Source organism: Mastomys coucha, chromosome X (genome assembly GCF_008632895.1).
Source record: "Mastomys coucha isolate ucsf_1 chromosome X, UCSF_Mcou_1, whole genome shotgun sequence".
NCBI classification, from domain to species: Eukaryota; Metazoa; Chordata; class Mammalia; order Rodentia; family Muridae; genus Mastomys; species Mastomys coucha.
Genome location: NC_045030.1, coordinates 106,521,019 through 106,534,635, shown reverse-complemented (window position 1 = coordinate 106,534,635; position 13,617 = coordinate 106,521,019). Strand labels below are relative to the sequence as shown.

At 37.6% G+C, this 13,617-nt stretch overlaps 2 protein-coding genes across 5 annotated transcripts in view; one reads left to right on the top strand and one right to left on the bottom strand.

Annotated features, from left to right (window-relative positions):
• The window catches only part of LOC116088049, a 113,955-nt gene that overhangs the window by 90,592 nt on the left and 9,746 nt on the right, over positions 1–13,617 (bottom strand). The gene's annotated exons all lie outside the window — the stretch shown is intronic.
• Cysltr1 (cysteinyl leukotriene receptor 1) overlaps positions 7,388–13,617 on the top strand; it is a 24,858-nt gene continuing 18,628 nt past the window's right edge. For 3 of the 4 annotated variants that reach the window (XM_031366550.1, XM_031366535.1, XM_031366525.1), the window contains exon 1: positions 7,388–7,833. The gene's annotated coding sequence lies outside the window, so the exon portion shown is untranslated. The remainder of the gene's footprint in view (positions 7,834–13,617) is intronic. The other variant, XM_031366541.1, reaches the window with a different exon arrangement.

Here is a 13,617-nt window from a genome sequence, read left to right as displayed (position 1 = left end):
GTGTACTCTTTGGTTGGTGGTTTAGTCCCTGGGAGCTCTGAGGTACTGGTTAGTTCATATTGTTGTTCATCCTAAGGGGCTTCAAACCCTTCAGCTCCTGGGGTCCTTTCTCTAACTCCTTCATTTGGGACCCTGTGCTCAGTCCAATGGATGGCTGTGAGCCTCTACTTCTGTATTAGTCTGGCACTGGCAGGGCCTCTCAGGAGACAGCTAAATCAGGCTCCTGTCAGCACGCACTCTTTTTATTCCCCAATTTTCCTCAGGGCTGGCCCTGCCTTGTTTCTAGGCGTCTTTCTTTGTGTAAGGAAGCATTCACATTGGCTCCCCTGGGTTGCTAAGTCTAACAAGGCTCTCTGCAGCATTCTCCAAGCTCAGAAAGGAGACAGCAGTTACGAAATGTGGGATACTTACTTATATAGAATGCTATCAGCACTTCCTGAGTAAAACAGGAAGGAAGGGAAGAAGTGACAGTTAAAAACCTAAAAGGAGTCAAATGAGATGATTTTTTTATCTAGGGAACAAAATGGAAAGCTCATATAGTGTCCATTTCGACTGCTTGTGGCTGTAAGTTCATGTGTTTCTTTGCTTGTCTGAAATATTGGATTCAAGAAAGCCTAGAGATTGAATAGCTATTAGAAACAAGAATGTGTTTCATTTAGAAGTCAAAGCAGGTTAGAATCCTTTCAGAGGAGAAAGAAACCCATAACATTTTAGTACACAAGAGGAAGTTCAAAACCACCATAGCCAATACTAAAAGGATAGCAAATACTAATCTCAGAATTACGTGCTCCCAGCTTCAAAACACTTCACAAACCATATTTGCTTAACATTGAGAAAGAGAAAATAGTTCAAATTTTCTTTTAAGAGATTTAACAAATAAACTTTCATTTCGTTTTGGGGATTCAGCATTTTCTTTTTTTCCTGGTCTCATGAGGAACGTGTTCAACTAAAAACCAGTCATCTGTTAGTTACCCATATGGTTTTACCCACATTTTCTGTATGTATAGGAAATACTACCCTGTTATCTAAATACATTTAAGATTGATGCACCCTAGCATGTGTCAAGTCAAAAATAATGAAACTAAACAAACTGGGTCCAGATTTTATAAGCAAATCAATTAAACATCTAGAGATCCAGCTGAGCCTTATGAGACACACATCATCTTTTCTGTTCTCTAAAATCCAAAACCTCAATCATGTAATCTAGGCTCCATCTGGCCAAGAGTAAGATGCCTATAGACAGAATATAGACACACATACTTATTAAGAGATAATGATAAATAAAATCATTGCTGATCATCTGTATGCAAAAAAATACACCAAAAAAATCAAGTGGCTGTAAAAGTATTTTTAAAAATCGAGATCCTATTTTGAATTCAAATTGATGTCCAATATTACCAAACCACTAAGTCCAAGACGTAGAAAAGTTCTTATGACTTGAAACCAAAAATCATTCTTTGGAATACTCTCTAATTATAGGCTGAAATTTTTAGAATATAAATAATCCTGAAAGAACAAGAACTATAATATGAACCAAAAATTATATTTATTGGAAATGTAATTTTTGACAGAAAATATTACAGTTAGGCCTCATAACATAAGACAGTAGTTTCATTTTGTAAACCAGAGATCTGAGAAGCTAAGAAGTTTAATCAGTTATCCAAAGCATAACTCATCAATGAAAAACAGAACTTTTAAGCCAGGTCTACCTCCAGAGTTTAAGGTGTTAACTATCCATTAAAGTTTGCAACCTCTTGGAATATGGCTTCTCTTCCTATTATCACCTGCTCCATACTCTGGGGGAATAGTTCTAAACAGAAAAAACAAAAACAAAAACAAAAACCAACAACAAGAAGAAAACAATCTTTGAAAACTCATTTGAATTGAAAATGTTTGCCCAGGTCTAGCTCTGTTTCCACTTTGGTGCTAGAGACAGGACAAAGAAACCTGGTCATGCTAAACAAGCACTCTACAGGAAGCTTCAGCCACAGCCCTAAAATGTAGATACATATCTTATCTTTTCAAATATATTATACTCTCTTTATTATAAGCAAACTAATTGAACCCAGTGCCTTTCATAGTGGACTACATCCTGTGACTTTCTGTTGGTATTTTTTTTTTTTGAAAGCCAGGGCTTCTTGACAAAAGAAGAGAAGGTAGATTAAGGACTAAGCCACAAATCAAATAGTTAAACAAATTTTGCTTGTTTTCTAAAGAATTTACTGGTTGCTGATCAGATAAAGGAAAGAGGCCAATGATAATTTATGAGTACATCCCTGGGGGATTTCCCCTGCTCCTAGGAAATAATTAAAAGATTATTTTTGTTTTTGTTTTTTTTTTTTTTGGTTTTTCAAGACAGGGTTTCTCTGTGTAGCCCTGGCTGTCCTGGAACTCACTCTGTAGACCAGGCTGGCCTCGGAACTCAGAAATCCACCTGCCTCTGCCTCCCAAGTGCTGGGATTAAAGGCGTGCGCCACCACCGCCCGGCAAAAGATTATTTTTGTAGCAGTTCAAAAGGCCTTTAACTTACATTATCTCACTTTGGTTCTCATCACAGTGATGAAATATCATCACCCCTACTTAGTTTTACTCATTATAATTGGAAAATGTGACAATCATAACATTTATTTATTATGTCCTAGGTCAAAAAGGGATAGAGCTACAATAAAACTTGATCTTACAACTCCAGCTTTGACTTAAATGAGTGCCTTTATGTACTTTCATACAATAGTTTTACAAATAGTGCTTCAGTATTGCTTAAGCTATAGTTTCAAAGCAGAGAGACAGAGAGAATAACAGAGATGGAGAAAGACAGAGAATATATAAATACACCTGGCAAACACCACCATTGTTGCAAACATAGTTCCAGATATAAAATTGTTCCTCAGTCCCTACCACTGCCAGTATAATATTCTACATGATCCCAAGTAATCTCATTTCGAAACCTTATAATAAGTCATGGAACATTTGCAGTGAAAAAAGGCACTTTGTGGGAAGAGATGAACATGTTTTTATCTGTACCATACTTTCTGGGTTTTTGCTTCTGAGAGAGAGAAAGACTCAAGCTGGCCTCAAACTTGCTATGTAGCTAAGGGTGACATTGAACTCATCATGCTGTGAGTTTCCTGACCACACCCCAAACAGATTCAGCTACCGAATGACCCACCAAGCCAGCTCTAGTCTTCATTTTCATTAATCATCAGCTGGACACAGGAACATAAATTGTGTAAGGGAAGGTAAAACCAGAGAGATCATCATAATTAATAAGGCTTTTATTTTGTATAACTTGTTCTTTGTAGTATGATGTGTATTTCTTCTTTTTGGGTCTATCAGGAAAGAAAAAAAACTATACAAATACTATCCCTCACCAATACTAACCAAATCCCCTCTTTTTACTCACACTAAAACCTTCAAAGTCCACACATAGAATCACACAAACTCTGCCTTAAATAGTACTGAGAGATACACACTGACAGATATAAACACATAGTAGGTTGAAATAAAATTTTTTACACTTGATTGAAAAGATGAGAAATGTGGGTTTTTTGTGAAAGTTTTCCAGTTATTTATACAATGTTATAATAGGGACATCTTCTACCACAGACCAACTACTAGGTATAAGACTTGGTCTAGATTGTTGTTTTAAAATGAGTAGTCATGTCCAGATGTGGCTCTGCTACTGAGCCCCTGAAGTATAGCTAGAGCACATGAAAGATATATTTTTATGCTTTATTAATTTACATTCAAGTTTAAGTAACTGCATATAGCTAGAAGCTATAAAACTGAACAGAATAGAAAAAATTATAGAAAACCAGCTTAGATGATCAACATCATCTGTCCTGAGGGGTCTATGCTATTCTGTTCTTCAGGACTTTCAGTCTCACTCTAATGCAGTCACACTGTCCTTAACTCACTAGGAATAGCAATCAGCAATACTTTATACTTATAGGCTAAGTACTGGAGCAGAATAAAGCAAATCAATTGCTGAAGACCATGTTTCAAAAGCCAAACTGATTTGTTCCCATTTTCTGTAAACAAAAAACATAGATGAATCATGCCCCCACAACCCCGTGTGGATGTGGATGTTAATGTTACTACATGTATAGTAACACTCTTTACCCATTTTCCCAAAGCACCATTTGTACTGCTTTGCAAAATAATTTCAGTGCTAAAAGAAACATTACACTTCTTGTCTTTGGGGTGAATGAAATTCTTGTTGCTTTTGGATCATTGTGACCAAACTACCCGACAGAAAGAAGAGAGGCAGACTTGCTTCGGCTCACAGTATTATGGAATTTCAGGATAGGGGAGGGGGTGATAGTGAATTAGTATCAGATGATTGTGGTAGGAGAGCACATGACAGAGACCATGGCAGACCAGGAGTCGAGGAAAGCTGAACCAGGAGCTGAACTTCAACACCTGCCTCTAGTGACCTACTGCCAACAGATTGGCCTCAGCTCATAAAGGCTCCACAGCCCTAAAATGCCATAAGCTGACAAGCAAGTATTCAAAAGGTGAGGTTATGGTAAGTGAATGAGAGACCTTTGTTTTAAATGGGACGTGTCAGTCAAGTCCCTCCCCTCAATGCTCAGGGAACTCTGTAGAGGAAGAAAAAAGATTGTAAGAGCCAGAGGGGATGGATGACTCCAAGGAAACAGTGTCTTCCTGACACAACAGGGCGGTTGCACATATGAACTCACAGAGACTATGGTAGCATGCACAAGGTCTGCACAGGTAGAGTCCCAGCACTAAGATGGGGAAGTGGACACAAGCTCCCATCCCCAACCCAGAAGCTACCTCCAATTAACAAGGACTCACACAGGAAAAATAAGGGTTTTTTTTCCAATGGTGTTTCACTGAATATATAAACCACACTTAATTGCAGGCTCCATGCCCAGATTGTCAACACAAAACAAGTGCAAAGTTAACTTTTGTTGATTATTTTTGTCTCATATTGCTTTGTTTGTGTGTTTTTGGTTTTGTTTTTTGTTTGTTTTTGTTTTTTATCTTATTGATCTCTTGCTTTCTGAGTTTATGTTTTTAGGATGTGTGTGTGTGTGTGTGTGTGTGTGTGTGTGTGTGTGTGTGTGTGTTAGCAATGTCACAGAATAAGCCAACAGGAAAGCTAAATTGAAAGCTGTGAGAAGTGTGTAAAGACATTTTTTAATTTTCTTTACACATTGTGTATGTATCATTTCTCATGTTCTTTCTTTGTTTTTTTTTCTCATTTGTTATTTTGTTTGTCTGTTTATTTGTTCCTAGCTTTTGTATTTTTTTTTTAAATTTGCCTGTCTGTTTTCTTAAAGAGGGAGAAAGAAGCGATAGAGTTGGAGATATAGGGAGTAGGAGAGGGTTTGAGAGATTAAGAAAGAGAAAACTGTTATTAGAATGTATTGCATGAAAACAACTTAATTTACAATTAAAAAAGAAAAGGATAAAAAGTGAACCTACAAAAGACAGTTTAGCCGAAACACATCTTGTGAGAGCTTCTTCTGTGGTCTATTTTTTTACCTGCAATATGAGAAAGACGAACAGTATTATTTATTAAATAAAATAAACAAAGCAATGAGCTAACACCTGGAGAAAACAATAATAAAACAGGAATGTCATAGTACCTTCAGAGCTCCTAGGGATTAAACCACCAACCGAAGAGTACACATGGTGGGACTCATGGCTCCAGCAGCATATGTATAGCAGAGGATGGCCTAGTCGGTCATCAATTGGAGGAGAGGCCCTTGGTCCTGTGAAGGTTCTATGCTCCAGGAAGAGGGAGAGGGTGGGTTTGTGAGCAGGGATAAGGGGGGAGGGAACAGGGTTTTTTACCAGAGGGGAAAAAGGGAAAGGGGTTATCATTTGAAATGTAAATAAAATATCCATTTCAAGTAAAATTAAATCTAAACAAGTTCATTTTCCAGGCCCCTTCAGCTCTGCATCTATATACTCTCCATAGAAGGTCTGATGGCTTACAGTTGATGTGTGGAAACTACATGACTGAAAACCCCTTAACTTTCTTCCCAGTGGTGTTTTACTAACACAGATTCATCATCTAATATATATGTGAGGACCCATTTTCCAGTGCCCTCCTTACTTGATCTTCTCTACCTCACTTTTTAAAATGTCAGAACTGTAAAGAATCTAGGAAAATGAGGAAAGGGAAGTGTGTGTGTGTGGGGGGGTAACAGCAGAGAGATGTTAGTCTACCCAATTCAACATCTTCTGAAAATGTACGGAGATAGCTGCGATGAAACTGGATGGAGAAGAAAGGATGGTGAGAAGAGGAAAAGAGAAATGGAATGCAGTCAATTTCAGAAACACAGTAAGATTGGAGCAGCTAATTAGAAAGTAAAGCCCAGTTGGGGCTGAGGGAAAGCCGGTTCTAAACAACTAAAGAAGTAAAGAAGTAGGAGGGTACCCCCTCTATGCCACACAGACAGTGGTGCTATCTTAAAGCACTTTTCCTTGGTATCTTAAATATAAATACCCCTTCTGCCATAACTCAAACTCCTTGAAAACACATACCGGAGGGGAAGTAAAAGTTTATACTCTGTATCTCTTATAAACTTCCTTGTAGATCTCAGGGGATCCCAATTCCATTGAATAAATACTGGCTAAAATAGCAGTAAAATTCCCAAGGATAGGATTAAAGTCTGCTCTTGAATACAAATGCTTTCTTCCCTTTTAAATGTTCTTGGATGACCTTTTCTCCCAAACATCATCACTACCGCTGCATCCAAGGATTCTGTGGAAGAGGATGAAGAGTGACTGTAAAGTCATTCTGTTGCCTAAAAATAGAAAATTTGAGTAATTTCTTTCTTGTAGACCATAACTGGCCAGAAAGCCACTGTTATAAGGATATTTACAAGACCTTCCAACTAGTTATAAATAATGAGGCTATGTTTATATGTGTATATTTATATATATGTATATGTATACATATATATGTATATATATGTATATATATATATATACACATACATATATCCATCCCAACACAGGACTTTCATAGCAAAATTCAATGTAGTTCATTTACCCAGTTTACTTCCAAGTCTTATCAATTTGTTTTCAACATCAAATCACACCTCAGGTTCTAATGAGCACACACTAGATTGGCATGTCTTTTTTCTCCTAGGCTATGAGACATCAAAAAGAAAAAGGCTTTTTAAAATTTTTATAGAATCTCAAATGTCATGAAGGAGGGACACACACACACACACAGGCAGTGGGGGAGGGAGGGGATTCGGAAAGAGAGAGGGAATGAGGAAATATATCTTAAGATCAAGTTTCACATAATGCCAGATATATTAGCATATACTGGTAGGATTATCTTTTCCCCGCCTACAAATAGCCTAACCACCCTCCAGTCATAAAAATCAGACACTCCTCCTTACTTCCCACCTCAGAGCAGCTGCATGACTTCCTGAGGATTCTATTGCAGTAGACACGGATAAACTCTCATTTGTGCATATAACCTGCAAGTCTCCAGTTTCTATTCTTCTTCCCTCTCTGTTCTTTCCCTTCCCCCACTTTGAACCAGGGAAGCTTAACTCTGGCGGGGTTGAAGTGGCTTAAGAAGGACTAAGAAAGAGGAAGGAGAATCGGGGTATATTGGCTAGCAAATATGCCATGCCCTGACCTCTCTCCTCTGGCAAAGAAACTTTCCTAAAGAGCAGGAGCCCCGTGAATGGAGTGGACCATCCAGAGTATCCAGACTTCTTCTGCAGCTCACCATCCGGGGTTAGCTCACCGGGGGACTAGAAGGTTGGAATTTCTCGAGATTTGGATCTTGCTTCAGGGAGCAAAAAGACCTTAAACTGTGAAACTTGGAATCAGCAGGTAAGAAAATTGGGTGGCTGGAGTAAAGTTGAACTGTTGGCAGATTTTACCAAATGCCTCAGAGATTGGGGATAAGTGCTCTGCCTTATCTGCCTTGAATTAAGCTGCTAATCTGAACATCTGCATTTTTTCGGCTTTGGTTCTTAGCCAGAGATCTGATCATCTAATCAGCCTGTCAGCAAGTGTAGCTCACTGCTTCTGTTGCAGGCTTAAAATGGCAAACCGTTGAGGTGGCATTCCTCAAGCCTCCAGCACCTTTACAACTCAGTCAGAAGTGCAACAGGCTTTAAGCTCCCATTTTAAGGCTACCTTGGAGCTTCTTTGATGCAGTGGTAAACACCTTTAAATGTGGAAAGGATGCGTTCAGCAGCTGCTGCTGCAGGTAAAGCAAACAGTTGGAGGCTGACCTAGACTTTTCACAAGGCCCTTTCACGCTTCTCTTTTCTTCTTACTTAATTCACTTTACATCCTGCTCACAGTTTCACACTCTTTAACTTCTCAGCATCCTATAATTGAGACAGGATGTCCCTCTCCCCCCACTCCCTCATTCTCATCATAGTTCTCATTCTACCCTCCCCAGCCTCCTCTCTTAGGTAAAAGAGAAAAGTGACTCAGACAGGTTAAGGAATTTCCTTGCAATACACCATGCTGCTAAAAACTGGCAATTTGACAAAAGACTCCAAAAAGAAAGCCCCATCGACTTCCAGACAACTAGTAGAAATACCTATGACCTACTTTGTAACTTAGCATTAACCTCACTAGGTTAACATTAGACTAAGAAATCATACAATTTAATCAACAGCCTGGGACAAGAACTTTTTGTCTTCTTAGCTATATTCAATGGTATGCAAATAGACTGGCAGGCGCTACCTCTTTAAAACCAGTGAGTGGTTCTAAATCCCTGTCTCTGCAATTGTTTTGAAATCAAGGAGGTCAAGCTACCATACATTTAGAGGACAACTAACTTGGATCTGTTTGTATAGTGTTTTAAGAGTGATAGCAAACATTTTATAAAACACCATGACCAGAGTATATTTTAGATGAAATTTGTGTCCACACAATTTTAAATTTATCATATCTGTGGCATCAAGTTTAAGTCACTGAAAAATTATTTCCTGTCATTATTTTACAATTAGTACCCCAACTGTGACTAAAATCTACCTGTCTGCATAGTAAATAAACATTATCAAAAAATTATGATATTTACATCTATCTCTTTTAATAATACTGCTCCTCACTCTCTGAAAACCCTAATTATGCTGGTCATTCGAGTGCTACAAAAAATAGTCTAGACCATGATCCAATGAATCCAAACAGAAAATGTAACAGACTAGGGCAAGACTGAGCTAGCCCTGTCAGAGTCTTCCTGATTATCTGTTAGCCTTTTTTACTTCCCATTACCTGCTATCTCCTAACTTGAATCAAACTTCTGATGCATTCATAAACTCTAAGAAAAATGATTCTTCTATGGCCCAGGGAATTATAAATTGGCCTTTGGTGTACCATGGGCTGCTAATGAGGAATCCTAAAGAGAAAGAACTCAAAGGACATGACAAGTTTGGGGTCCTTGATATCATGTAATACTTTCTCAATTGGTATATCTCTCTGTACAGGCTTCCACTTTTATTTTGGGGGTGAGAAGATTGAACACAGGCTTCTGAGCATTATCAGCAAACACTCTACCACTTAGCTACATCACTAGCTAGTCCTTTTGTCTATTTTACTATTTCTCATGTTCCTATTAAAATATCTCAAAGTTATTATAGCCCAGCGAAGAAAATATTGCTTTAATGTAATACAAACAATGTTTTACTTCCAAAGTGGTTAAGACATAGTGCCTATGCCTAGGGGAAAGTACAACGCTGCTGTGACTATAAACATAAAGAATGTAACAAGATGAGATAATTAAACTACTGTCATTTTTATCATTAAATGATGCCAGAGGTAGTGGAGATAGCTTCAGAAAGGAGGTAAAACTTGGGACTATGCTGAGCAAGTTTGCCTGTGCTAAATGGTCAAATTACTACAATATTTGGGTTCCATTCTATACCAGAAATAGGATCAGGGGGTGTACTTTACACCTGCAGGGTGCACAGTGAAGCCTAATCTGGCTACAGAGAACAGATTGGGTTGAAATATAACAGAAAGGACATTTAAAAGTTAAGAGTTAGATTGGTAATAGTGGAAATGGGATGAATAACTCAAGAGACCTGTAAGAAAAAGACCAAATGGAAGTTGGGAAGTGATTAGATTACAAGCATTGTTAGAATAACTGAGAAGTTACTCCAAGATAGTAATCCTGTAGAACACAGGCAGTGTTATTAATGCTATTGGTAGCAACAGGTAACCTGGGATAAAAGTGGGAATGCAGTACATGATGAGCTCTTGAGTTTGAGGTGAATCCAAGGAGAAATGTCTGATAGTGATTAGAAATTAATGACAAATAAGAGATGGAGACCAATGTTAAATCTACAGAATGTGATAAAGGAAAATAAAAACCCAAAATACTGGTGGTGTTGGTGGCACATGCCTTATAATCCCAGCAGTCAGGGGGCAGAGGCAGAAGGATCTCTGAGTTCAAGGCCAGCCTGATCTACAAAGCAAATTCCAGGACAGCCAGGGCTGGCCTCAAAGTCAGAGATCTTCCTGCATCAAGATGTCTTCCAGCTTGATTTCATAAGTTCTTTGCTCCTTTTCAGTAGTTATTCTGAACTGTCCCGTGGCAGATCTCAAAAAGAAGGAATCTAGGCCAGCTCATCCTATCTTTGGCTTTGGCATTTAACTAGCTGTGGTCTCTCTAATTACTGAATATCAGTATTTCTTGGTGTCTTTGTGTATCCAATGCCATAAGATAACAGTAGGAGGATTTTTTAAAATTTATTACAATGACATATGTGAAAGCAACTTCACAATTCACATATCCAAAGGGTTTTATTCAAAGTGCATTCAATTCAGAAACAAACAAAAAAAAGTATCACAAAACTGAATGCATATGGGAGAATGTAGGGCTAGCTGCTTCCCACTTTCTATACCACGGCTATAGGATAAAGGCCTGGTAATATGGTCTAGCTCCAGGTTTGCCACTAGCAGTACCTGCCACACATGCTTCAAAGTGAATTCTGAGAAGAGTAAAATAGCATTTAAGATCTATTTACTTGATATTATTAGCCTAACTGCATTAAACTTGCTAATTCTTACAATCAAATGCTAGTTATCAAAATAACATTTTCATACTAAGTTCAGAATATAATACAAGTACTCCACCGCTGTAACATAAAGCAATTTGTATAACATAGCTAGTCATAATGTGCATCCCTTTCCTATAAATAACTACATATAGTATATACTTCATATACACACATGACATATTTACATATATATCCCTTTCTAAAATACGAACACCTTATAGCTACTTTTACCCCTTACCTCAATGTCATCTGGGTTTCTGGCCATGTGAACATCATGTAAACATACAAAATAGTGTGATTTAAGGAGTGGTGAGAAAAGCCTTCCTAAAATGAGCCCTACAAAGGAGACTGGTTCACAAGGCAGAGTGCCAATTTGCTCGTCCTCAGTGAGGAAATACAACTACTATTAAAGTTTGACAGAATCACTGCCAGTAGTGGCTTATCCTCGTGCCTACAAAAGCCAATAGAGGAAGCTTTTTGATTTAGTTAAATAAATATAGACATCAAAAATACATTAATTTGTGTTACAGTCCTGGTCTTAAAATGCCCTCAAATTGCAATTCCTTTTGCCTTTCAGAATTCTTCATAGGTTAATAGAGTGTTTGTTTAAACATAGTTTGCACTGCATCAAAGTCTTGTATTCTGTTCATTCGCTCTATTCCACCCCATGCTGTCCCATCATGTTTTCTCCCTTCTTGGTGCCCCGCTACTCCTTCATGTAAGTTCAAGAGGTAAGTAGGATTATGTGGGGGTGGAAGAAAAATATTCAAAATTTCATAAAAGGTTTGCAGAGAGGGGACCTCATAGGAATAAAAAGGGGAAGAGACATAAAAGGAAAAGTAGAGACCCTTAGACAATTAAACATAGGGTTGGCTTCCCTTTTGATGGACAAACCGTCATTTTTTTTTAATTTTAGTACTTTTATAATGAATACATTGCAAACAATTAAGGTCTTACTTTAAAGGAATTGACAGAAAAGGAAAATCATTTGAGATACAGACTTAAGGAGTTTCTGGGCACCCACAAGAGTTTTTTGTCTGTTCATTTGGTTTGGGGGGGGGATTGTTGGTTTGTTTGGTTTTGTTTTTATTTTGTTTTGTTCTGTCTTTAATCTTCCATCAATTCCCTTTCAATAAAAGGGGTGGGGCATCACATTTTTGAATTATAAAGCACACGATTGAATAAACTTTCTCATCTGTCAGATCAGTAGCCTTTGTTTTTGCATAGGATTATGCTTGTACTGTCATGAACTAAAACAGGCTCAGTGGAGCTGAGCTAACAATAACAACACTCAAAACAGTTCCAACACATCCTATGCACTTGTTCCAACATTCCTAGGAAGTCTCCAGGTTTTGTGTGTTATTTAAAGCTACTGCTTTTCATTTCAAGCTGATTAACATTTATGCTTAATCTTAACTTGAATTCTTATTTAACATATATATGTTATTCCCTTGATATCAGATAGTTTGCTGCCAAGATTCAGGGATCCAAATACTAAGAGGAAAAAGAGCTTCACTAAGAACTAGCTGTGAGCAATAGCCATAGTGTTTCATGAAATTCCAAATTGCTTTTAGTTACCACAAAATTATTTAAGTCTGGAAGACACTGAGCCAGCTAGTTAGTCCTTACAAAATGTTCAAAACCATGCAGATTTTCTATAATATATTTCTATCATTCAATATAGGAGTAGAAGTATCCACCACCACCACCATCACTACCAGCACCACTGCCATCATTACCACATATCCACAATTATGCACTCATCAAGATCTCTGTAGCCTTTCAGTGACCTGTATTTTTCCCTCTGGTTAGGTCTTGCATATAACTTTGATCCAACTACTGTGTGCAGTGAGACATTCAGTATTTTCAGTTCTGAAATGCCACTGTCTAAGGTTCTTTGGAGCTTCCAATTGTCCTGTGTTTGCTTTCCAACTATCCAACAGCAGAGTTGTCTATATTAACAGAAAGAAACTCTTGCTAAAGCAACACCTAAGAGATATCACTAGTGTAGTCTCAGCACACCTGGAGCTTTCCATAGCAGTGAAAATGCTGCTAACCTTGTCTTTGGAAATAACAAGAGAGAAAAAAAATACTTATAGGAATGGTAGGCTAGGGATATCGTATACCTGACTGAATATCTTTTATTACCACCACAGGGAAGAGCCATGAAATTACAGGTACAGCTTGACTTTCTATATATAAATCCTTATGAAAGATGGGTTATCTTATTCCAAACAATCAATAGCCCATCACTCAATAAGCATTTTATTACATGGTTTTATAAATGAAAACACTGGGATGACGTTTTGGGATTATAGTGCTTAGGAAATCAATAACTGGCTTTTTTTCTCCTGCCTAAGAAAATTTCACTAGAAATACAAGATTCCTATATGTTGAAAATGTACATGATATTAAAATATTCTTGTTTCCCTTTTGTACCCCAACACCTCCCAGAGACCCCCTTCAATACCTGCAATACCTTTTTTGTCATATTCTTTAAAATAAATAAAATATTATAACAATAAAACAGTATTATAAAAGTTGTTTGATATAAAACAACAACCAATTTAACAGTCTTATGTAGATGCTTGTCTAC